Source organism: Lissotriton vulgaris, chromosome 12 (genome assembly GCF_964263255.1).
Source record: "Lissotriton vulgaris chromosome 12, aLisVul1.2, whole genome shotgun sequence".
Classification (NCBI taxonomy): domain Eukaryota; kingdom Metazoa; phylum Chordata; class Amphibia; order Caudata; family Salamandridae; genus Lissotriton; species Lissotriton vulgaris.
In genome coordinates, this window is record NC_141700.1 from 59,099,048 (window position 1) to 59,124,157 (window position 25,110).

The following is a 25,110-nucleotide window of genomic DNA, read 5'->3' on the forward strand; positions in this document are numbered from 1 at the left end:
ATTTAATCTAACTGAGAAACAGCGCATGCTATCAATGAGAGATGCAACGTTTTCTATGTTACATATTGAAAAATTAGAATCCCTGCCATTTTCTGTGGCTGAGGTGACTGCTGCGACATGGCTTATCCATGGTGTTATAACATTACCTTTTGCTTTGTATAAATTTACAAATTGTATGAAATATATAGCCATTGGGCGATATGAACCATTAGGCAGCGCTTTCCTCCATGAGACATGGTCTTTACCATACACTTACAGATGCCTAAAGGAGGGAAATGAAGTGAATCTGAATGGTGAAGAATGTACACAGTCGCCTGACCACTCACTAATATGCAGACACATCCAGTTGCATGGTTCTTGCAATCAGGACAAACCTAATTTGGCCTGTGTTTTGAAAGGGACACCAGTTCCGGCAATAGTTCCCACGTTCACTTTGTTGTCCAACAGTAGTTATTTACTTTTGAATAACGAGTTTTGTTGTGGGTTAGAGGCTGGTATCGCTTATGTGGTTACCGTGTCAGAAAGGGTGGTTTGCTGCAAGAATGTGTTGTTTCCACCCACGCATGGGAATTCAGAAGTTTTAATTTGGCCAAGAATACCAACCTTGAGAGCTGAGTTCAATGGTTTAGGCCATATAAGAGCCCTAGTGTCTCAAAAGCAGGTGGCCCTGAGCTCTGCCCGCGAAACTTATGTCCTTCACATAGCAAACACACGCACAGAAGTACAGGCACTTTTAAGTACTGATTTGCCGTTTCATTTCTGCGAGCTGGTTCATCAAATCTTCAATGCCTCCTCCACAACGAGCCTGGCTCATTTTTTTAAAACGGTTAGCAGTGGTCTCGTGACTACATTTGAAAAAGTATTTGGTATTATCCCTGCGTTCTTTCATTCTATATTCGCTAGCCTGTTTGGCGGATTTCCTGTTTTGCTGGCTTTGGCTGCAGGCGTTCTGGTGATATTTTATTTTAAAAATAATACATGGATGCCCATCCTGCGCAAGGAAACGCTCAGCCCCTACTGATGCAGTTTCGCAACCGGATGCTTGATTATTATGGCGCCTTGCCGCTTGCGACCTTAAGCACGGCTTTTGGATTATCCTTCAGATTTTCCTATTTCACATGTGTCCAGCCTGTGTTTCATTGCCTGAGCTGTGATTTCGACTGGGCCATTGATTTGTGTCTCTGTTTACCGACTTCTCCTGACGTCAACTTTGATCAGCTGATAGACCCCGTAGTGGCTCACGAGTTGGTCTGTTCTGGCGAAAGGGTTATGGCTGTGGCAGCGATGCATGGACTAATGGGTCAGTGGGACATATTCGCAGCGGCGCATGACTTTCTGGCACAGAGCGTTCTCGAGAACCGACTGAGTTGTCCTCTGATGTTGCTAGAGGAATCGGTGTTGGAGGAGCACGTATGTTCTTTCCCATTGCTTAATTGGATGGCTGAACTGTTTTCGGATGATGGCAGTGATTTCATGTTGGAAGCTGTAGCTACCTATTTTGCATATTCATTCAACAATGAGTGACCCTGAAGACTTCCAACGTTATGGCACGTGACTTTTTAGTAATTCTGAATGGTGCCTTTTTCAATACGAACATTCGATTTTTTCATATGTTCTAGGCCTATTAACTGAAAGTAGGCCTCAAGTTTGACTTTTTATATTTTGTGTGGCCACTATAGGCATTCATACATACATTTTTGTGTTTTTAAATTTTACATACATTTACATACATTTAGCTTGGCTCAATATCATTGAACTCTGCTTTCAGGTCTTGCCTCTCATAGAGTATTGGCTTATATTTTTCTCTTTTAACCGTCCTCGGATCATTGGGGGGGTGTCATATGGTTACTACGTTTCTATATATTGTGTTAAGTTAGCATGTGCTTATTAAATGTTTAAACGCCATATTTTCTTTCTGCTTCGGTTTGCACACGGCACCTAATTGTTATTGTAGCTTTTAACCTAGACGAAAGATGTGATTTATTTGACAATAATATGTTATTGCCCTGGTATCAGTCGTGCTTGGTACACTTGGTACAACTGTCTGCACACTGAGAACTGCACACTCTCAGAATAACCTAACACAAGGTTGCTGAAGGCCTGATCCTCGCACAACGTTAGTCATAACACAAATAATGTTTCTGCCAACATTTGACTCTACGTGGGTTTAAGATACAGTTACAGGGAATGAATCAACACACTTGATGCTGAGCATGCAGAGAGCTGGTAGCTGTTGATGTGATCTCCTCCTACTGAGAATTAGAGGTATGGGTCCGCCCTGCTAAGAACCCAGATGAGACCTTCTTAAATATAATATAATATGCTAATTAGGGTGCGCGAAATATAGGTGATACAGAATTCTATAGATTTTTGCATCATAAAATGCTATCACCTTTTGCTTACTATGGATTAGTGACTATGCTGCTGACTCTGATTTTTATAATATGTATATTGATATTATACAAGATACTGCGTTTGAGAATGCTGCATTGAAATATAAACATTTCAAACTTGCACGTGTATTCTTTGCCTCCCAGTTTGGTTTGGAATGATAATATAACGAAAGAGTGTTCATGTGTTCCACGATACCTGAGGTACTCTAAGTTCATGTTCTGGATTGTCTAAGTCATTGGTAAGTTATTACTACCGATGAGACACTGTAGCTAGCTTGGTAAGGGGATTTCTGAAACCAAGGTGAGTTGTGGGTCACCCTAACTCACCCAGGTTCTAGATCTCTGTGCACATTTCTGTGGGAGAACGGAAACCCTGCTACAAAACCACCCATCCTCCCAGTTGCAAATGGATTTTAGAGTTAAGGGCTGTTCACCTTTTTCGGACCCTAGTTCCACACACCAGTGGTCAGTATTCTTCGTAGCTCTGAGATTCTGGCGTGGAAAGTCATGAAAAGAAATTCACGTCAGCATACTGGGATGGTGTCTATAAAGGAACCACACACGTTTCTTCCAGTGTGGGCACCACCTACCGGCACGCAGGGTTACTGTGTACAAAAACATTCTGGATTCAGTCTAATGCCTAGCGATAATTCTAAGGTAAGGTATCTACGGCTAGATAGTCTCTGCTAGATAAGGCATTACCAAAGGTAAGTAATATATTCTTGGGGGTGAAAGAGTGAGGCTTTAACTGAATGACTAGGCTATTCTTGAGAGACAAATGGGATTTAGAGTCCCAACTTTCTATCTCATACCACGTACCCAGCATCCAAGTCAGTAGGGGCACTTGCAGTACCTCTAGGCAGTCCCCACAGTTTCAGTACCTTGAAAAAAGCCAGCTATGTGTGATGATTGGTTGGAAGATTAGGGGAAGTGCTGCACCCTGTAAGACAGTAAAGGATAGTAAGTGAACGTCTAGTGCCAACCGTAGGATGACGGGAACTCAGCCAATTTCTAGTTTACCCTTCCTAAACATATCATGAAACAAAGACCTCAATAGTACTTTCTCGACCCAGGATAACAAAGGATATTCGTGGAGTACTTTTAAAACAGGATCGGTATTCTGGTACTCTGAACATTTTCAGTGAAGGTGTGAGTCTGGGTATCATTGGCACTGTGACACCACTGAAAGTCAATTGCCTTGTAAACACACTCTTGCCACCACTCCAGGCTGCGAAGGAAATCTTAAAGGCATTGTGTATGACTCTGCCATGGTAGCTCACTCCTCACTCACACTGCTGTTTCAGGGTACCATCAAAAGGGTGGCTTGTGAAAACTTCTCGAACCAAAAATACTGAATGTTGCTATTGCTAATCTGTACCCCGTGGCACCTCGAGTGAAGATCACTGGTTCTCCAGGAACACATTTTGGGTTCAAGGTCTGATTGAAGCTCCTGGGAGTCCAAACCTCAAGGTAGCTGGAGACTCCCACCAGAGGCCTAATATATTTTTTGGGCCACAGAAAAGTATATGCTTCCATGTATGGTATATTGAAGATGTAACAACAGTATAATGCCTGCACAACGTGTGTCATGGACCATGTAGCTAGCCTCTAACTTTCTATGGAGAATGCCGCAGATACGTCCTTTGCGTTGATGTAATGGATTTGGATGTGGCTGGAAGGCATTTCTCATGCAGTACAAAGCGTTGATACAAGGGTGTTCCATCTTGCACTAGTGATATTCATTGCTGGCTTGCCTACATCCATACTCCTGTATGCTAACAAAAAACCTGGTAACTAAAGAGAAGAAAGAACCAGCTGGCGAGAACATGCAAAAACAACGCTGGAGGCAGAACCACTGTACAGAAGGTCTATAAAATGTTTGTTCTGGGTTAGATTAGATTAGACCGCAACTCGCAAATATAAATCATAAAAACAAGTTGTGTTTTCCCTTTTTTGACATTAAAGACAAAAATTAAATGGTCTAAAAAAGTACAGAATTATGGTTAAATAAACACTAAGACCAATAATCAGTAATTGGTTCAAGTCTGTTTAAGTAGAGAACAGCATTAAACGCAAAAGCTAGATAAAATGTTTTTCTAATTCTATAGGCCCAATCTAGCTGCCTACTTTAGGCCGACTCCCTCTCACATTGTAAACTTTTAGAAAGTGGGTATTTTCTTGTTTAACCATCCTATGCCTCTGACTGCCTGTGGAATCAACATCTGGTTTGTAGCTTGTTTGTGCATTCACTCCAGCCACTCACAAAAACGGAACTGTGGTGTGCCCTGCTGATGAGTCTTCCTGGGCTAGAGTGGTGGGAGGAGTTGTCACTAGCACCTGAATAGACTGTTGCTGCCCTGCACAATACCGTCTCCGCCCCCTGTAGTGAGGCTAGACCAGGGAGGGCAGAACTGGTTTTGCTGAGTAAGAGAGACTTTCTGAACAAAGACTTTAAAGGGGAAAGGTGGTATAAGTATTAGACCTAAAACCCCAGAACTTTAGAACTCTTTTGGACTAAGGGACCTGCCAAGAAGAAGAGCTGCCAGGAGGAGTACTGTCCCTTTGCTGTGCGTTGCTTTATTGGGTTGGCCTGCAGCTGCTGCTTCTGTCTGGAGCAGTGAAAGGACTGGTCTGAGCTTTCTGCAACTTATTGCCGGAGTTTCTCCAAGGGCTTGAAGTAGAGCTTGCCTCCTGTTGGAAGTCTCAGGAACATCAAATACTTCAGGTTCATCAGCCAACAGCACTGGGAACTGAGTGTTTTGTGCTGCCTCAGATAAAAACCTCTACAACGCCGCTGCCAGCTCCATGACCTGAACACACCACAGAGAGCATCGCCCCACTTCGCACCGCAACCCTGGTCTCCCCGACGTCGCTGCCTGATGCCATCACGAGCTGCTGCTTTCACAGTGACCTGTGGGCACTGCACATCGCCTCGCTTTACATCGCCACCCTGGTATCACTGACGATGATGCACCATTCTGAAATCGATGTCGCTACCTGCAACATGGCCTGTAGATACTGCTCGTGAGGTACATGGAGCATTGCCCAATCCTATATCGTCCCATCCCACATTGCGGGTCCACCGACGTCAGCGCCATCGATTCCAGCCTTGTCAAGCGAAGCCACTGCTTACACTGCGACCTGTGGACACTGCGCGAAGCATCGACCCGCTTCACATCGCAACTTTGGGACTACCGACACCAGGGCTTCAGCAACAACGACGCTGCTGCCTGCACCGTGACCTGTGGACCCCGTACATCACATCGCCTGGCTTCACACCGCAGACCTGGTCTTACCGACGCCGTTGCCTGCACCGTGACCTGTGGGCACCACATGTCGCATCGTCCCCCATCGCATCGCAGCCCTGACGCCAGGGCTCCTGACTTCACCCTCATGGAGTACGATCTGCAACACTTGTGACTTCAAGGGCCCGGCGACTCTGGCCCTCACCTCCAGGACCGACACTGGTGACGCTGCCTCTTTGGAGCTCATCCACACGGTTCCTGACGCCCTGGATTTCCAAGGTACTGTTTGCAAGTCTTCCAGACACCGTAGCTCAGAACTTTGCCTATTCACTGAAGCGTCAGGCGGAGAGGGCTTTGGGGCAATAATGGGCAGTAAATGGTGTGCCAAAAAGAGGCTGAATGCCTGGTGCAAGAAGAAGATCACAGCGAATGTCACTGTACTTGAGTTGTTTCCGATAGTGGCTGCCCTGCACTTGTGGCTGCCCTGCACTTGTGACCAGCCTGTCTCCGGACGTAGCGGTTGCTCCCTCTTGCCTCCTTGCAGATCTGGGTATCGTAGCGCTGCTCTCCTCCACACTGCTGCTAATTTGAATCTCCACATTTTAAGCGCCTCGCACTGCTGAACATTTATTTATTGTGCCGTGTGTCTGCCTAATAGCGCCTCGCATTGCTGGAGAATAATAGCGCCGTATGTTGATTATTGATTTTTAATGGTGCCTGTGTGCTTAACTGTGCCCACGGAAGTAATTTAAATTGCATTACCTTTATTTTCATTTCTTGTGCCCCAATATCGGCGTGTTAGCCTTTGTTTTCGGTTTTCTGCTTGTTGCCATTTGGTTGTGCCTTCAGCCCGTCCCTCCCCCCACGCTCCCGCCTCCCAGCCGCCCCACCCACGCTCCGCCCCCTCCACCCTCCATTAATGACAGCTGGACAATCGCGCAGCGTTTACGCGCCCCAGTGGCGCCGAAGGTGCGTCAAAGGTAAGGCCGTCTACGCCCGTCCGCGCCTGGACCGCGCCCAGCGCCATACCCCCTGGTCCCCGCCGCTCCCAACCCTCTAGATTCACATACGATGCCGCTACTCTCCTTGCCCTCAACCCCGGACATACACCACTATGCTGCGAAGCTATTCCTGGACGTACTAACGGCCCATTCGCTTGCCTCTCCTGCAAGTTCAACTGCTTCAGGACTCTCGCCAAATCCACGTCCTCCAATCACAGTTCCGACTCTAACCGCCTTAAGTGCATCCTGCTCAACACCCGTTCAATCCACAAACACGCATCAGAACTTTGGGACCTACTCGACACTGCGTCACCTGACATCGCCTTCCTCACAGAAACATGGATGAACACATTATCAGCACCCGACATCGCCATAGCCATACCGGACACATACAAGATTATCCGAAAAGACCGCACCAATCAAACAGGAGGAGGCATCGCCATCATCCACAGAAACACCATCAAAATCACAACCAACTCCGACGACAATCTTGCAACCGCCGAACATCTCCACTTTCAGATCCACACCGACCCCAGGACCACACTTATAGGCACCCTCATCTACAGGCCTCCAGATACCCGCTCTCAATTCAGCGATGACATCACGGACTTCATCAGCCCTCACGCCCTCGCCTCCGAGAACTACATTCTACTAGGAGACCTCAACTACCACCCTGAAAACAAACACGACAGCAACACCACCACCCTTCTGGACAACCTGGCCAATCTCGGACTCAACCAACTTGTGGACACCCCCACCCATGTAGCCGGACACACGCTCGACCCCATCTTCACCTCCAGCAAGCACATCTCCTTCGATCGCACTACTGCTCTCCACTGGACGGATCACAGCTGTGTTCACTTCAGCTACAAAACCACCCTGACCCTTAACCGTCCACAGCCTATCCCTCGGAGAAACTGGAACAAAATCACCTCCGACCAACTCCTCACATCACTCAACCAAAACCCTCCCACCATCTCAATGGACCCAAACCAAGCGGCCATCAACCTCAAACAATGGATTACCCACAGTGCTAACAAATTAGCACCCCTGAAAAAGCACCAGATGAAATCAGCCAGCAAAAAGGCTCCCTGGTTCAATGACGAAATTAAAAAATCCAAGAAGCTATGTCGCACCCTGGAAAAGATATGGAGAAAAAACCCAACCTCCGACAACATGACCTCCCTCAAGTCAGCCACCCGCAAACACCACCAATTGATTCGATCCACCAAGAAATCAGCTCTCAAGGATCGTCTCGACAACAACTCTCATAACAGCAAGGAACTCTTCAACATCGTTAAAGAATTCACCAACCCCACCGCAGCATCCAACGACATCACTCCCTCCCAAGACCTCTGCGACGCGTTATCCTCCTTCTTCTACAACAAAATTGCCGACATCCACAACAGCTTCGAGAATACTCCCAGCGATCTACCCTCCCCACCCCCCTCAGATCCTACTCCGCTAACTAACACCATTCGCCTGATGAACTCAATCCACTCTGGCTCGCCCACCGACCCCTGCCCCCACCACTTCTTCAACAAAGCTGACTCCGTCATCGCACCCCATCTCCGTGATGTCATCAACTGCTCGTTCAACTCTGCCTCCTTTCCAGAAAGCTGGAAACACGCCGAACTCAGCACCCTTCTGAAGAAACCCACAGCAGACCCCTCTGAACTTAAAAACTACCGACCCATTTCCCTCCTCCCTTTCCCGGCCAAAGTCATCGAGAAAGCCGTCAACAGCCAACTCGCTGCCTTCCTCGAATCCAACAACTCCCTTGATCCATCCCAATCCGGGTTTCGAGCCAAACACAGCACCGAAACCGCCCTCATTGCAGCGACCGACGACATCCGAACACTCCTGGACAACGGAGAAACAGTGGCCCTCATCCTACTCGACCTATCCGCCGTTTTCGACAAAGTCTGCCACAGTACCCTTATACATCGTCTCAGCAACATTGGCATACAAGGAAAAGCCTTGGACTGGATCATCTCATTCCTCGCTGGAAGAACTCAAAGAGTCAGACTTCCACCATTCTACTCAAAGGCCACCGAAGTCATCTGCGGCGTACCACAAGGATCATCACTCAGTCCCACCCTCTTCAACGTCTACATGAGTCCTCTCGCCTCCATCGCGCGTCAACACAACCTTAACATCATCTCTTACGCCGACGACACCCAGTTAATCCTTTCCCTCACCAAAGACCCCAACACCGCCAAAACCAACCTTCACGAAGGCATGAAAGAAGTAGCCGAATGGATGAAACATAGCTGCCTTAAACTCAACTCAGACAAAACAGAGGTGCTCATCCTAGGATCTTCCCCCTCAGCCTGGGACGACTCTTGGTGGCCTTCCGCTCTGGGCGCAGCACCCACACCCACAGACCATGCACGTAACCTGGGCTTCATCCTAGACTCCTCTCTCTCGATGTCCAGACAAGTCAACGCCGTCTCGTCCTCCTGCTTCAACGTACTTCGCATTCTCAAAAAGATCTTCCGCTGGATCCCCCTCGAGACAAGAAAGACTGTCACCCACGCTTTGGTCATGAGTCGACTGGATTATGGTAACACTCTATATGCCGGAGTCTCAGCAAAACTACAGAAAAAACTCCAGCGCATCCAAAACGCGTCAGCAAGACTCATATTAGACATCCCTCCCCAAGATCACATCTCCGGACATCTAAAAGAGCTCCACTGGCTACCCGTCATCAAAAGAATTACTTTCCGCCTTCTCACCCACGCACACAAAGCCCTCTACAACCTAGGACCCGAATGCCTCAACACTCGACTGTCCTTCTACAAACCCACCCGCCAACTACGATCGTCCAATCAAGCCCTCGCCGCAATCCCGCGCATCCGGAAATCCACCATGGGTGGCAGATCCTTCTCCTTCCTGGCTGCCAAGACCTGGAACTCTCTCCCCACCCACCTCCGCCTTACTCAGAACCACATCTCCTTCAGAAAAGAACTCAAAACCTGGCTATTCGACAAATACTGAACCCCTTCCCCCAGCGCCTTGAGACCCTCTGGGTGAGTAGTGCGCTATATAAATGCTCGAACTTGAACTTGAACTTGGCCTGAGGCATTAGCATCCAGGAGAGTCCTATTCTGGTCGGACAACATGGCAGTGGTGCAGGCCATCAACGGGCAGACAGCTAAGTGCCCCCTGGTTCTTTGTTTGCTGACAAAGCAAGCCAGGGCGTGTCTGCACAACAATGTTTAGTTCAGGGCTAGACACATTGAGGGGATCAAGAGCGTGGCAGCTGACACTCTCTCTCATTTTCAGTGGCTCCGTTTCCGGAGGCATGGCCATGAGTGAGAGCGGAGATGACCCCCTTCCCGGCACACCTCTGGCATATTCTACAGTGGAACTGCACTTAAGGAAAATGGGTGAACTCTCGCACCTGGGACCAGGAAGCGGTACAAGGTCTGTGTCTCCACTTTTAGGAAAGTCACTAGAGCGCATGGGCAGGATCCGTCCCCGATGGAGCACAGAGTTCAATCTTTTGTACTATGGGCAAAGGAACAGGGTAAGAGCCATTTGTGGGTCACAAGCCACTTAGCAGCTGTAAGTCACAATGCAAAACTCATGGGGTCGCAGGATCCAGCTAAGACCTTCCTCATTCGGGCTGCGCTCAAGGGGGGGTGGGGGGGCTAGAGTAGAGATCGAGGTACCAGACACTAGGGCACCCATCAATTTTAACTCACTGCAGTGCATGTTGGAGGTGGTTGGCGAGGCCACCGAATTCACACTTCGGGGCCAGTCTCTTTGCAGCGGCATTCTGCCTGCCATTTTTTGGGGTATTTAGGATAAGCAAATTAGTAGCTAGATCCAAAAAGGATGGGTCGGGATATGCTTTATGCAGCCAGGATTTCCAGCTGATTAGTAACTCCCTAAAAATACACATCAGAAAGTCCAAAACTGACCAGGCAGGGCGAGGGACAGACAGTTTTACAGCCTCTGGGGGACAAACGGTACTGCCCGATTGCTCGGGTCAGCGATTATTTAGCTGTCCGCCCGAAAGCATCAGGCTATTTTTTAATTCATGCTGATCTGGAGCCACTCAGAAAATTTCAGGTGGACCGGATCATGATGGCTTGCTTGGTGTTGTCAGGGCATGCGCACCCAGATAAGAAGCTTTCTAGTCATTCATTAAGAATTGGGGTGGCCACTGCGGCTTTCAAGGTTGGCATCTCACCAGAGTGCATAAAAAAGGTGGGTCGCTGGGAGTCACATTGCTATGAGCGCTACATCCTCCGGTGAAGGGTTAACAGGCTCTAAGGGGTTGGCTAGGCACCAGCAGAAGGATATGCTCAGTAATATCATTAGGTTGTTTATTTATTTTGTACAGTTTTGCGTGCAGTGTGATATGGTTTGTCACTAGATTTGCAATGTGTAATGTGTAGTATCATTAAATAGTGTGTGAAAATTTGCATCCATTTATTTTGCCAGGGTTTAAGGTGTGGGTGATCGGCCACTCGTGCGTCGCCAGGTTGGCACAATGGGTGGAACACGGGACTTGAAAGCACGGGTTCTCCCAAGCACAGATTGTATGGCTGGGGTACCCTGGCATGAGATGGCACAGCCTGCTCAACAAACTGCAGCAGAGACTGGCGAAGGGGGGAGGCCCCCCGAACATCTTGGTCATCCACCTTGAAGGCAACAATCTCACTGTTATGGCAGAGGGGCATTGTTGCAGGCAATGAAGGCATATATGGGTGAAAAAAGTAAATACATTGGGCAATGCTAGTTAGGGTAGGAAATAGTACTGCGAAGGGTCTGGCAAGGTGCCAGGTCATGTGAGGCAGTTGAACATTCCCGGAGAAGGGTAAACGGCGCTATGTGCAAGTTCACGGACCAAAGGGGATTTGGCTTCATCAGGCATGGGCTAATTCATGCCAACACCAACGGGTATTTTGGCGAGGACGGGGTTCACCTGTCAAAGCTGGGCATGGACCTGTTCTTACTGGACATTAGTGAGGCCCTGGAAATAGCAGGTTGCAAGTGAGGAAATGGGCAATCTTGGTGGGGGGCTCTGGAGGAAACAGGTCCACCTCCAGAGCTTTGGCAGAATTACAGGGTGATCCGGAGGCGGAAGGGTACAGAAGGATGCCTCTTCAGGAGCACGGTAGGGGTGCCAGTGCCAAATCCCAAGAGTCTTTATGGCAGGTCCCTGGAAGAAAATCATTGGTGCCCCACTAGTCCTTAGGGTGGTTGTAAGCCTAAACAACCGGGGGCTGGTCTTGCAACACTCTGCCCGAAAAAGGGGCGTTAGTAAGATGGTGGGCCAGTGGTCCACGGGATCCAAGTGAGGGGGATCCCATCATAATTGGTAGCACTGATTGGGTTGGCCACAGTGCAATTTGGCCCATCAGGCGGGCAGGGCAGCGTAGGTCAGTCACCGCTGCCTACCCTTGGATCGCCCGTAAGATAACCCACCATGTTGCATACTTTTGTATGGTATAAACCTGCAGCAATCTTTTCCCAACCAAAATTGCGTTGTGTATTTATTAATTCCATTGTGCATGCTAACTTGGCAAAGGGTGGGGAGTGTCGCCTATATAGGCGCTAGGACCGGTGTGGGTATGCTGTGGTGAGGTCTGCCTGCATGTGGACAAATACTTCTGTTGTTCATGTTAGACCCAGTATAAGTTTTACTATTAATTCTATTTGTTTTGATTTATGCTCCTAAAATAGGTTGCTGTAACGCCACTGTACATTCTAGTGACGTCAGCAGTTGTGACCACTGTTCATGCTTAGTTGGCATCTGTTATCTCGCTGTTGGTATAGACCTATTAGATACTTGGGTCATCCGCTATTGATGTCACACAGCATACTTTGTGATATGCTTAACGTGGCATGGCTGCTAGCAGTTTCCAAAACTCCACTGATATAAGTTTAGAGAATATCATAATAACTTGCGTATTATTTCATACCGGTTAGCACAGACTTGCAGTTTTTGTGCGCTGTAAATAAGAGTTCCTTTTCTAATTAATGAAAGGCTGAATTGAAATTGCAGCCTGTCTCTGACAAGATGCACAAAAATGTGTGCATCGGATGCTTCAACCCACTGAGCTATCATACTAGTAATAAAAAAAAGTATTTAACACATTGTTTGCGTCAGATGCTTCACCCCACTGAGCTATCATACTAGTTATAAAAAACAATATGTAACACAGTCTGGCGTTTAAAAGAAACAAATGCATAAGAAATAGAGAAAAACGCCATTAAAGAACATGTAGGAAATAGACTCCTTCTGAATCGAAACTATGTTTAGACTGGCCCTTTAAGAGGCAGACTCAGAAAGCATATGATGAACTGTGACCGAAATCTGAAAACCAGGACTGAACGTCAGTGTCACACTTCGGACTGGGTCACTTGGCAGTTAGGTTGATGTTTGCCTCTCTCGAACTGGGTGCGTTGGAGAAAACAAGTTAAACCTTTCTAAACCGGAGCTATAAACCCTGATTTCCCCTACACCAGACCGAATGTGGATTAAACATAGATGGGTTGGCAACATTACTCTCAATTTCTGTGAAATGAGAGAGTGATGCATTTTAGATAAATACATAATGCAGAAAAGGTAACATACATTTTCTCGCTGGCATCGATTTTCTGAAACTCGGGCTGTCGGGTATGGTGCAAGCACGAAGGTCTTTAACAGAAGAGAAAGTCAGAACTACAAGGACCATAATGCACTGTGTGTGGATTCCAAAGCCTAGCACGGGGTGCTCCAGTCGTGGAAACCACCCTTCCTTCTGCTGTTTTGAAAACCAAGCGAATATTAAGATGTCATACTTGGGACCGGCTTCTTTCTGGGTGGGGAGGCATGGGAAGGAATGCATGGGAGGTAGAAAAGGGGTGGAGAGGGGCAATGTTCTTCAGCAGGCATCTGAGCACAAACAAGCTGCTGGCACAGGGGAGGGCTCGATGCAGGCTCGGGAGGGCTCTGCCCCTTGCTGTGGGCTAGATAAGATGGCACCTAGCCATGGCAGAGGAGGGAGGGCGAGAAGGGGAGGGGGTGGTTGAGTGGAGGAGGAAGGCAGAAAGCATGTTATTAATTTCAGGTCACAGGATTGAGGGGAGGGGGTGGGCGGAAGGGACAGAGGGTTCTCCCTAGCCTCAGCCAGGCATTGTATCTCCTGGAGGGCCCTCTCCCCCCACCATCCACCCTCCAAGCCCGGGCAGGGCAGACGTGGCAGGGTGCTGCCCCTGCGCCCGGGGACTTGCAGAGCCTGTTCTGGCTCTAGCACTGCCAAGCCATCTCTCCCTCTCACCCTCCTCTTCCTCCACCCCCCACCCTTCTCGGCCTGGCCAGAGCCAGGGGTGGGAGGCTGCACCTTTAAGAGAAGGGAGGAGGACCCCTGTGCCCTTAGAGAAACCAGGAAGGGAAGCTGAGCATCATACGGGTGCTTTTTGGATGTACAGTTACAGTAAGAGCAGGCGCTGGCCGGGCAGGCACTGACTTCCAGGCGCCTTCTGCCCCACCTACCGCCAGGACCGGCAGGTAAGCTTCCGGGGTCCCCCTTAACCTCCTTCCCTGCACGCCCCTGCCCTCTTTTAGGGTGCCCCATATCCTGGGGGTGGAGTCTGGGGTGTGCATTTACCACCTTGCAACTGGGTGCCTGGCTGCACACTACTTTTTTTTTTCCTTCTTTTTTAAAATTCCCCACCCACCCCTTCCCCCCCTAACTTTGACAGCAGAGAGGCTGGGAAGCAGGGAGGTGTTTATTGGGATACATTTTAAGTGATTTGTAGCAGAGGCTCTGCGAAGTTAATCATCTGTCTGGGAAATGTAATCCACTGTGGGGAGGGGCGAGGGGGGAAATCCTCATCTCTTGGGCTGGGATCATTCTGCCTCTGGTGGGTTTGGTGCCTGCTGTAACTGCCTGTACTTAGACGGTGTTGTGGAAACATCCTTGGGTGTTGACATTGAAGGGGTGTGCTTTACTGGTCAGTATTGGAGCCGCATGTCACTAAGTTGCCAGTTTCGCTCATACTTAACCCCCCGTGGGCGGGGCATAGGCCAGGTGGGAAATGTACCCCAACACATGTCAGCAGGCTGAAGCCTCCCCTGGCGACCGAGCTTTGCAGAGTTTCAGGTCGAGCCACACCTGCCTAGGAGGGGGCGGCAGGGTCTAGGCAACGGCCTTGACACCCACAACGTCTTATTCTCTGCTGCGTACATACGTTGGCCTATGGGGTGGGGGCGCGCGTTGAGTGCTGGTGCTGCCAGGGGGAAGAGGGAAGGGTCTGGCCAGAAGGCCCTCTGGGGCTTGTAGTTGTGCGGCTGCCGGCCGCCAGCAGGTGGAACGCCGCCGTGGAATACATCCCCCAGCGAGCACTGCGACCAGGTCGTGGGACGAGGGAGGTGCGCTGAGTGACAGTAGCGCCGCCCCATGAGGGCTGCCGATACCTGGAGCTGGCGGGACCCGGGGACCAATCCCCGAGCGGGGTGAGGTGGACTTAGTCTGGGGGAGTCAGTAGAGTGACTTACACGGGTCCCGCGAGCCTTGGACTTCCTGGTTGTTTAGATGTGTTTCTCTTAAAGGGACAGGGCTCTGCTTTTCCCCAGGCCTACTCAAGTGACTTCAGTGGAGTGCCATAAAACATACTTTGAATATAATGAAACATAAAACAACAGTCCTGTTTGTTGACGGTAAACTGCGTTTATATCTTCCCCTTAGTTGCAAACTCACACCTACACTTGGTTAGTATACCATTCTAGAATGCCTTTCATTAAAAAAAATACACTTTTATCATCGTTAACAAAATGTTGACATTCCTTCAATATTTCATTACTCCTTTTACAAAGAAGCCCACTCCCATTATGAAATCTCAAGTGTCTACTGTGGCTTCCATGGCATTGAGGGTAGAGATGTTTGCCTGTGGAACCCAGGGTAGACTAGTGCCTTAAGTCAGGGACATCACTTTTGTCAGGTGTTTGCAGACCCATAGTAGCTTTGGCTAAATCATCTGTTTTTAAATAGTGTGTAGTCTACGCTTTGGTTGTTCTTGTCATCCCGCCAGGGTTAAACGCTGTGACCATTGGGCTTGAACCGTCTTACACCAGCATTTTGGATATGCTGTGTGTCTGATAAAGCAATGGATACACTTTAAAATTCTATCTGTCGCGCACCAGGACTTTTACAAGAATGGGCTGGTGTTCTTGAGCAAGCGGTTAATTAAGTCTTTCCTAGGAAGAAGCTCAGGTAGGGTGTGGTCACCAAGAGGGCCACCATCAATGTTTGCTTCACATACCTCCCCCCTGCACCTAATCTCACTTCCAGAGGTCTAAGGGCGACTTGAATGCCTGGTCTGCTCTCCTTCTGCATGCCCTTCTTGTCTAGGGTATGTGTAACCACAGAAAGCCATTTTAAGGTTAAAGTGAAGGAGGGTTTTTCTATAGGGCTCTCTGCAAATTGATTCCCTTGCCACTTTTGCATTCCGGCAAAAGTCCTCTGAACAGTTTGAAAAACGGCACCATGGCATAATGTCAGTCCCCCCCCCCCCCCCCCCCCCTTTATGGCTAGCCTTGCACCCCCACAGGAATTTGTCACTCATTCAAGTCAACTGTGGGGGCTCTATAATTAAGATTTTCTGTTTGTCATCATTGCTGGGCAATGATGATGGAACACCCAAAGCGCACCATATCCCTCAAATTTGACGGGTGGAGTATATCAGGGATGTTTGCACCTCAAATATATTCTTTTGGCAATAGTACCCAGTCCGATTACGTAGGAATAGAACACATATGTATGGCAGAGAGAAATAACAGTGCGATCATAGATCAAATGGGAGATGTATTTTTAAAAAAAATGTTATATTTGCTTTTCTTGTAAAAGAGGAGCACAGCCAGAAAGTGTTTCACCCCTCGTGGCATGTAGGCCTGGGGTTTTTTCAGGACCTTTATTTGAAATGATGTATAAAAAATATAGAAAGATTACAGATTCATACATGCCAATAGACATGTTTCAGACAGGAGATTCTCGAGTTTTTAAGCCAAAATGGCTTTGCTTTAGCTGTCTCTCGCCCAAAATTGCCTCTACTTCAAAAGAATTCAAAAGGGAAAATCCATTCCCCAGCTTTTGTTTTTTATAGTCTCCCACTTTCCTGTTCTAAAATGTTGGCATGTATGGAGGTGAGGTCAGACTGCAGTAGAATATCAGAATCAAGCACCAGCACCCAAGATGGACAGACTAGGACCAGACCGAAACTTCTGTATAATCTTTTGTACAGCGGTCTGGCTGGTACATCTGCAGCAGTTACCTTCAGGGGCTACAGGATTATCCACAGGAAGGACCCAGAGTTGGTAGTTCATCTCTCCTGCTACAAATTGTGTGACTGTCCAGTCTGACTGTCCAATGGGAATGTGGCACAACGACTCCTGCACATACATGGTCCCTTACAAGTAAATCTACACAAAAACTAACTGCCAAGTGTAAGAAGAGGTAGACATGGGTACAAGAACCTCACTTATTTGAGGACGAAGGCCCTTCGTCCACCTGTTAGGTGGCGCGCTTCATCCTCTGGCCCCTCCTTGCTCCGATCAATCGGATCTAGGTGCGAGCTCCTACCCATCAAAGTGAATAGGGAGATCCCTAGGGAAACTTTTTTTTAAAGAGGTGAGGGCTATTGAGGTTAATGTGAAGTTGGGGTTGTGGCCTTACGGCTAAAGCTGCCGAATTTGGAGCTGGGGGACCAGGTTCGATCCTCGGCATCCGCTCCGCTCCGCTTCCTGTGATTCTGGGCAAATCACTTAATCTCCCCGTGCCTACCAAGAAATTAATGTGTCCTTGTGTAATGTAACTGGTGCTCATGTAAAGCCCTCCATTACCTTCGGGTCAAGTTTGCGCTATATAAATCTGCTAAAATAAAAAGCCTCCTAATTCTCGTAGGTTTGAAGGTGAAAATGCAAAGGGGAATTGTGTGTCATCTAAAACGGTTGCCTGGCTGGCGTCTTCATGCAACGTGGGAACCACAAGATTTTACATTTGCAGGAACATGTCGACCTCCTCTGGTGGGTTGAATTATTCGCCACTGCATTTATAATACTATTACTAGGTGACTAAATACATTTCAGACGTTCCGCCCAGGCGACTGTTTTAGCCAGCGTTTCATCAGCGTTCATACCAATGAAGGCTTTCATGTAAAATGGGTAATCTTATTTTTTTTCTAGCCTTCGGGTGTGAGGAGGAAGGACTTGTATTTGAGCCTTCGGGCGCGAGGAGGTAGGATTTCAGCCAGGACTGCCAGCAGACCATGACTTTTGAGGTAGATACAGTTTGGTCACATACCATGCTGTGGATCTTGTAAGCAATATTGCAACTGACCCTATTTTAGTGTGCAAACTCTCATGCAGCTGCCACGGAAAGCAACTTATAAAGATGGATTGGTCTACTTACAACCACAGCCCACTTCTGGCGCAAATGTTTTGAGCCTTAATTTGCTCATCTGGGCAGTATTGGGCAGATTTTCTTACTTGCATCATGGCTCCAGTTTCCAATCTTCTCTGGCAGTGCCAAAGATGAGGTGACAGAAGTTTCGTTTTTCTGAGGGCTAGCCATGACGAGTGGCTAAGAGTGGACTAGTCGCCCTGGAGGTGGACTCTCTAAATTTCTAAACTTGAGGATAGTTTCTTTAAGAACATTATTAGAAGTTCTAGATTTTTTCCATGAAGTTTTGGCAAGTGAGGAACTGTGTCCTAATGGAACTGGGTGTGTGGAATTTAAGTCCAGAAGGTTTGCTTCAAAGTCACATTTTCAAAATATCCATAAAAGATGCACTGATTTATAGTAATACCATTAGTATGGTGTTATATCCTGCTCTTCCTCTCTCTTTGTCCCTCCTTAGTGTTAGTGTCTGCTTGTCTATGTCATGTCTCTGTGATGTCATCCAGGATTCTACATGTTGCTGTTCAAGGGATTTATCAGTTACCTGGAGGCTGAGCAGGAAGTTATCTGCTCCCGGTGGGGTTTCATACCATATTACATTCCTACCTGAATGCTGTACCTTCTATCTAATCTCAAGAATAAATATACTACTTGAACATTACAACAAGGACCCATCATCTTTATTTTATTGAATTTAACATATGGTTTGTGGTTACACTGAAAGCCCAGCATGGATCTAGCTTTCTGGACTTGCATTCGACATCCTGGGTCAGTAGACTTCTTTTGGCTGTCTTTACGTTTATGAAAGTTCGAAGAGCCCCAGGATTTGTGAGGAAAGGGCAAGTAGAATACCATGCGTAGTTCTGGCTTGCTCTGAACATGGCCCAGTGCCACGTATGTCAGCTGAGCCTAACTCTGTCACACTCGCCCATGTTCATTTTTATACGCTTAATTTTAAGTGCCTAGAATGTCTGAAAACTGTTCTCTAAGAGTCGAAAAGAAATACATATTTAAAGTAAAAAAAAATCTGAAGAAGTCTACTAACCTAAATGCTATTCTTTGTTGTTGTGTCATGATTATCATGTGACAGGAGTCTGGACTTGTCTGGCCTTAGCCTCGTTTCCATTTCAGATACATTGTGCGGACCTGCTTACCCCAGGCGCCTTCCCATATTCTCTGGGCACCACCCCCAAGACTTCATAATTTAACATAAGCAATATATTTTATTCAAGGAAGTTCCAGCTAGATACAAAGTGCCAAATAGAGATGCTAATCGAACGTAGTTCTTTAAAATAGTGCAGTATGAATACAGCAAGTAGATGGCTAATAAATATGAAAGGTCAAGAAGCACATTCCACATGTTGCATAAGATAATTTCCAATAATTATATAGTACTAGTGCAAGTTAATTAAATGCATTGTATGTGTAATAGTCGGATAATGAATCTATATATAGAGCAAGCGGGTACAGTTGATTCTATTGTGGCAACGAATTGCCCATGCTGATCTAATAAATGTATTAGTTGCAAAAGTTCTGTAACAGGAATCACTGGAGTAACGTAAACTGACTGCGTCAGTTACTCGCCTGACATGAACTAAGCAGGGGCTATAGCCATTGTGATCTTGGAAGAGTATATAATAGACTAAATAACACAAAAATAAGTGGTTGTTTCCTGGATGAGAACATCACCCAACCATGCAACCATACATATATACACAGGGGGCCTTTATACGGGTACAACACCCCAAGTATGTGGCCTACAGCTATTCATTGATATCTCATCTTCACCAAGATGGCTCACAACATTACTCGAGTTCTAACCTAAAATGCAGTGTTCTGTTGCATCACAGAAGTAAGACCATACCATCGAGAGGACGCTTGCACCCTGTGTGCTCAGTTCTATCCTACTACGGAGCATCGTTACGGCTGTGTGTGGTTCATAGTTCGTAAGTAGCAGTCTGTGCTACAGGTCAGGTCCAAGGTGCATTTCTGGAGTGGCAGACGGTGTTGTGCAAAATTGAAGTATTTGTTTATTCAAGAGGAAGCTGCAGTTGTGGAAGTAGCGAGGGTAGCCCCATGTTGCAGCAAGCTAAAGCAATATAGCTGTGTGGATCACCTATTTGAAATAGCACGAAATGCTGCAGGTGATGAGGAATGTGCAGTGGTCACCTAGAGAAGATCACCGATACAGAATTGCATGGGAGGCTGCAGGGAATGGGTGGGGCGCATTGGTAGGACTGGCTCTTTCACAGGCGTAGCTTTGCATGGAATATTTACGGTTATGGGTGAGAAGACTTGGGCTGGCTTTGTAGTTCACAGTTATAGATTTGCAGTGGATTAGTGCTTCAACAATAGTTTGTGGGGTTTAAAAGACATGAATGGGAAATGTAGCAGGGGCTGCTGTTGGGCAAGTGTGATAGACTCAAAGTGGCAGATCAAGCAATCAATCAGGCCGTACTTGTAAAGCGCAACTTATCACCCTGGGGGGTATACCGGCATCTAGGCTCTGATGCCCTAGTCAAAGAGCCAGGTCTTGAGCCCCTTCCTGAAGTTGGCGAGCGAGGGGAGGTTCTCAGGTGGAGGAGAAGTTCGTTCCAGGACTTGGCAGCGAGGTAGTAAAAAGAACAACCTCCACTGTGACTCCGACAAATAAGGGGGATGTATGCCAGGGCGAGGGATGTGGAGCCACGCTCCCTGGTGAGTCGTTGTAACATTAGTGTGTGGTTGATATAGCTGGGTCCGATGTTGTGGAGAGCTTTGTAGGCGGTGAGTCAGTAGCTTGAAGTGGCATCTCTTGTGGACGGGAAGTCAGTGGAGGGTTCTGAGGTGAGAGGTGGTGCTGGGTGTCTCCGAGAGGTTGAGGATGAATCTGGCTGTGGTGTTCTGAATGGTCTAGAGGCGTTTGAAGAGCTGTTTGGTGGTTCCGGTGTAGAGTGTGTTTCCGTAGTCAAGCTGACTGGAGACAAGGGTCTGGGTGACTGTTTTTCTGGTCGAGATGGGGATCCATCGGAAGATCATACGGAGGGTGTGCAAGCAGAAAGAGGATACAGTGTTAACTTGTTTGCGTGGTGTGAGGGGGTCGTTGTTGGGCCAAACACGGTGAGCCACCAGGTGTCATCCCATAGTGAGGTTTTGTTTCCATAGATGAGCACCGCCATTTTGTCTGTGTTCAGTTTCAGGCAGTTGGACCTCATCCAGTTGGTGAAGTTGGACATGGTGCTGCAGAAGTTGGATCTGGTGGTGGGGTCTTCCTTGAGGGAGAGGATGAGCTGAGTGTCATCGGCGTTCAAGATGATGTTGAGTCCGTGGTTGCAGACAATGTCGGCTAGCAGTGTCATGTAGGTGTTGAAGAGTGTGGGGCTGAGGGAGGAGCCCTGGGGGACTCCGCAGAATCTGCTTTTGGGTTCGGAGGTGAAGAGTGGTAGGCGGATTCTTTGTGCTCATCCAGTGAGGAAGGAGGAGATCCATGATGTAAATGAAGTGAAGACCACAAGTAGAGGTAAGCTTAATGTAAAGCTTTAATGCAGCACAGAGAATGTAGATCAGCTCCCTGTCTGACCAGAGCTCCAACTGCCAACAGGGCAGGGAAGAGCTCCAGAACCTAGAACACATGGTGAGATCTAGAGTGCTAGCTCGGGAGGGAAGCCAAGCACTGTACAACATATCTCCCTTCCTTGCAAGGGAAGAAAAACACAGGAACAAAGAAGTAGGAAGCATTAATGAACATAGTCATTCAAATACACAGGAGGGTGGCGGGAGCGAGAGCTCCTTGAACGGACATCAGGTAGGGAAGAGGAAGAAAGAGTAGGAGTACGAGATACAGATGAAGCAGCAAGAGAAGTAGAACCGGAATCCATCAGGGAACTACTATGATGAGTACACAAGGAAGTGGAGGCATCACCACCACCCACCTCCCCCCGACCGGTCGACAAGGGAATGGGAGATGAAGAACCACCAGAAGACAATAAATAACCATTACAACCGTCCCCTTTGGCAGGAGAGGGGTCAACAGAAGAGGAGTCTTTACATTTCTGGTAGAGAGCTACCCTCCGGTAATTCCAACTCTCACCATTGGCCAGTAAGATGAAGTGGGGAAAAACTTTCTTGACTTTGTAGGGACCTCTAAATTTGCCAAGACCCTTGGTAAATCTACCAGGCTTAACCTTGACTAAGTCACCCACAGAGATGGGCAAGGAAGCACTGTCATGAATAGAGGGAACGTCACTACTGGAATTCAGCCAAGAAGGGGTCAATTTACTCACTGGTGTGCGACCACGCATAAGCTCAAAGGGAGACTTTTCACCAGACTTGTGGGGTGTGGAGCGATAAGCCCAGACCAGATCCTGGACACGCTCATCAGAGAAACAGCCAGACTCCACAAACATTTGAATCACGCCCTTAACAAGGCGATTCACCCTCTCACAGAGTCCATTGCCTTGAGGATTATAAAGACTCGTCTTCTGATGTTTGATACCACAAGCATTAACAAAGGAAACCATCTTTGAGGAGGTGAGCTGAGTACCATTGTCTGAAATGAGGACAGAGGGGTACCCTTCATTGATAAAAATGCCCTTCAAAAACTTAATGGTAGCATCGGTGGTAATCTCCTTTACAAACTGTACACACAACCACTTTGAAAAACAGTCAACAAGAACAATTGCGAAGCGGTGATCAGTGGGAAGTTCGTTCATGGGGCCTATAAAATCAATGCAGACACTATGCCAGGGAGTATTCTCAAAGAGGATCTTGTGAGTGGACTGGGAGCCTAAAATCTTGAGCCGCTTCTCACCTTCCTTGCAGAAGCTGCACTTTAACACGCAATCTACAGCCTCATTATCAATAGAGGGCCACCAAAAGTTCTGTTTGACGCGGCGTTGTGTAAGGCTTTGACCTAGATGACCCTCGTGGGCCAAGTCCAGAATTCTCTTTCTTAACGAACTAGGGGGGACAAAGCGATCACCCCGCATTAGGACATCCTTTCCCTCTAAGGAAAGTTCATCCAAAATTTTCAGGAAGGGTCTGACGGAAGGACTGACAGTACTTTCCCTCCTAGAACCACTTGACACTAGACTGATAACAGCCTTCAGAGTCAGATCCTCCTCCATGCCTTTGGACCATTCATCACGGGAAAAAGTACCACCACTTACTGACAAAACATCTTCCATAACAGCAACTGCGAGGTCATCTGACTTGATGTCAGAACTGCGATCAGTGCAAGGCATGGGTAGTCTAGATAGACAATCCGCTTGGATGTTTTTCCACCCATGAATAAATTCGATCTCGCACTGAAAGTCTTGCAAACGAGAAGCTAGTCTCGCTAACCTCGGAGAACCCTTACCAACACCACCAGGGGCCAGAACGTTTACGAGGGGCTTGTGATCGGTACGTAAAACAAACTTGTAGCCCCACAAATAGGTCCGGAAGTAGCTCGTACCCCAGACCGCGGCAAGAGCCTCGCGTTCTATCACTGAGTAGTTTGACTCAGAAGAGGACAAGGGTCTAGATGCGAATGCAATTGTTTTTTCAACACCACCATGTTTCTGTAAAAGAACTGCGCCCAGACCAATGGCACTGGCGTCCACCATCAAGATGGAGGACCGAGTAGTGTCAAAAGGGGTGAGAACATTTGCGGATTTGAGCTCCTTTTTGATCAGTTGAAAACAGGACTCATGTTCTGTGGTCCAGCTGAACTTGACACCTTTTTTAAGTAGAGATCTAAGGGAAGCCGTCTTGGAAGAAAAATCCCTTACAAATTTCGAGTAGAACTCGATCAAGCCCATAAAAGATCGAAGTTGATCCTTATCAACTGGGGAGGGCGCGAGTTCAATGGCTTCAATAAGATTCTTTTTGGGTTTAATGCCCTCTTCAGACAAACAAAAACCTAAATATTCTATCTCTCTCAATAGGAAGGCACACTTCTCTTTTCTTAAGGTCAAACCAGCCTCATCTACCCTGAGTAACACATCGTGCAAAATTTTGTTGTGTTCCTGTAATGAACTACCATAAATCAAGATGTCGTCTTGAAAAAACAATACTTTGTCAAGACCCTTAAAAACTTCAGAGACAAGCCTTTGGAACACGCTAGCGGCTGAGACTAGTCCAAAAGGTAGTCTGGTGAATTGGAATGTGCCTTCGCTGGTAATAAAAGCGGTTAGGTGCTTTGAGCTATCATCAAGACATATTTGGTGGTAGGCGTGTTTGAGGTCCAACTTACTAAAAAACCTTGCTCCTCTAAGAGTTGACACTAGTTCGCCTATGTTAGGGAGGGGAAACACATCGGCCACAACGCACTTGTTAAGGGAGCGAAGATCCACACAGAACCTGATCTTGTTGTCTGGCTTCTGCGAGATCACAACAGGCGAAATCCAAGGAGACGCCTCGATGGGTTCGATGATGCCTCCTTGGAGCATCTCCTCAAGAGTAGCCTTAACTTCGTTGCGTAGGGCAAAGGGCACTCTTCTTACTTTGTGTTGTACAGGTGAGCTGCCCTCCTTAAGAATTATGCGATGAGTGTATCCAATAAGCTCACCTAGCTGGTCCCTAAACACATTTTTAAATCTGACCAAAATATCCTCCACAGATGAATTCTCGACAATTGAAACAGGGTTATTTGACCTGGGATCAACTACTATGTGCAGATCGTATTGGTGATGACGGCCTAGGATAGCAGGACCATCTGTTGATATATATATCTTCCCATAAGCTGATCTGCCTTTGAAAGCAATTTCTGCTTCGAAGAAACCCAGCATGTTAATTCTCTCACCCTGATAGCCTGACGGGAAAATATCACACGCTTTCAGAGATCTTTTCCCCCATACATTTTCCATCAAAGAAGTGGGAATTATGGTCCACTTTGAACCGGTATCAACCATGAGTGTGACAATTTCCCCGTCAATAACAAAATCATCTTTAAAAGGATTACCTCTCTGGTTGTCACATGCACACACTGTGTCAGTTAAGACTAAGATTTTGTTAATATCACGTCTCAGAGAATCACACTCATCAACAACCGTAACTTTAGAGTTATTCTTATTCCTACACATTTTAGCAAAATGTCCTGTTTTGCCACACCGTA

General features: G+C 47.4%; 1 protein-coding gene across 2 annotated transcripts in view; it reads left to right on the plus strand.

Annotated features, from left to right (window-relative positions):
- Positions 1-13,741: 13,741 nt before the first annotated feature.
- ZBTB7A (zinc finger and BTB domain containing 7A) overlaps positions 13,742-25,110 on the plus strand; it is a 170,353-nt gene continuing 158,984 nt past the window's right edge. Inside the window, exon 1 of one of the 2 annotated variants that reach the window (XM_086947089.1) lies at positions 13,742-14,149. The gene's annotated coding sequence lies outside the window, so the exon portion shown is untranslated. The remainder of the gene's footprint in view (positions 14,150-25,110) is intronic. The other variant, XM_086947088.1, reaches the window with a different exon arrangement.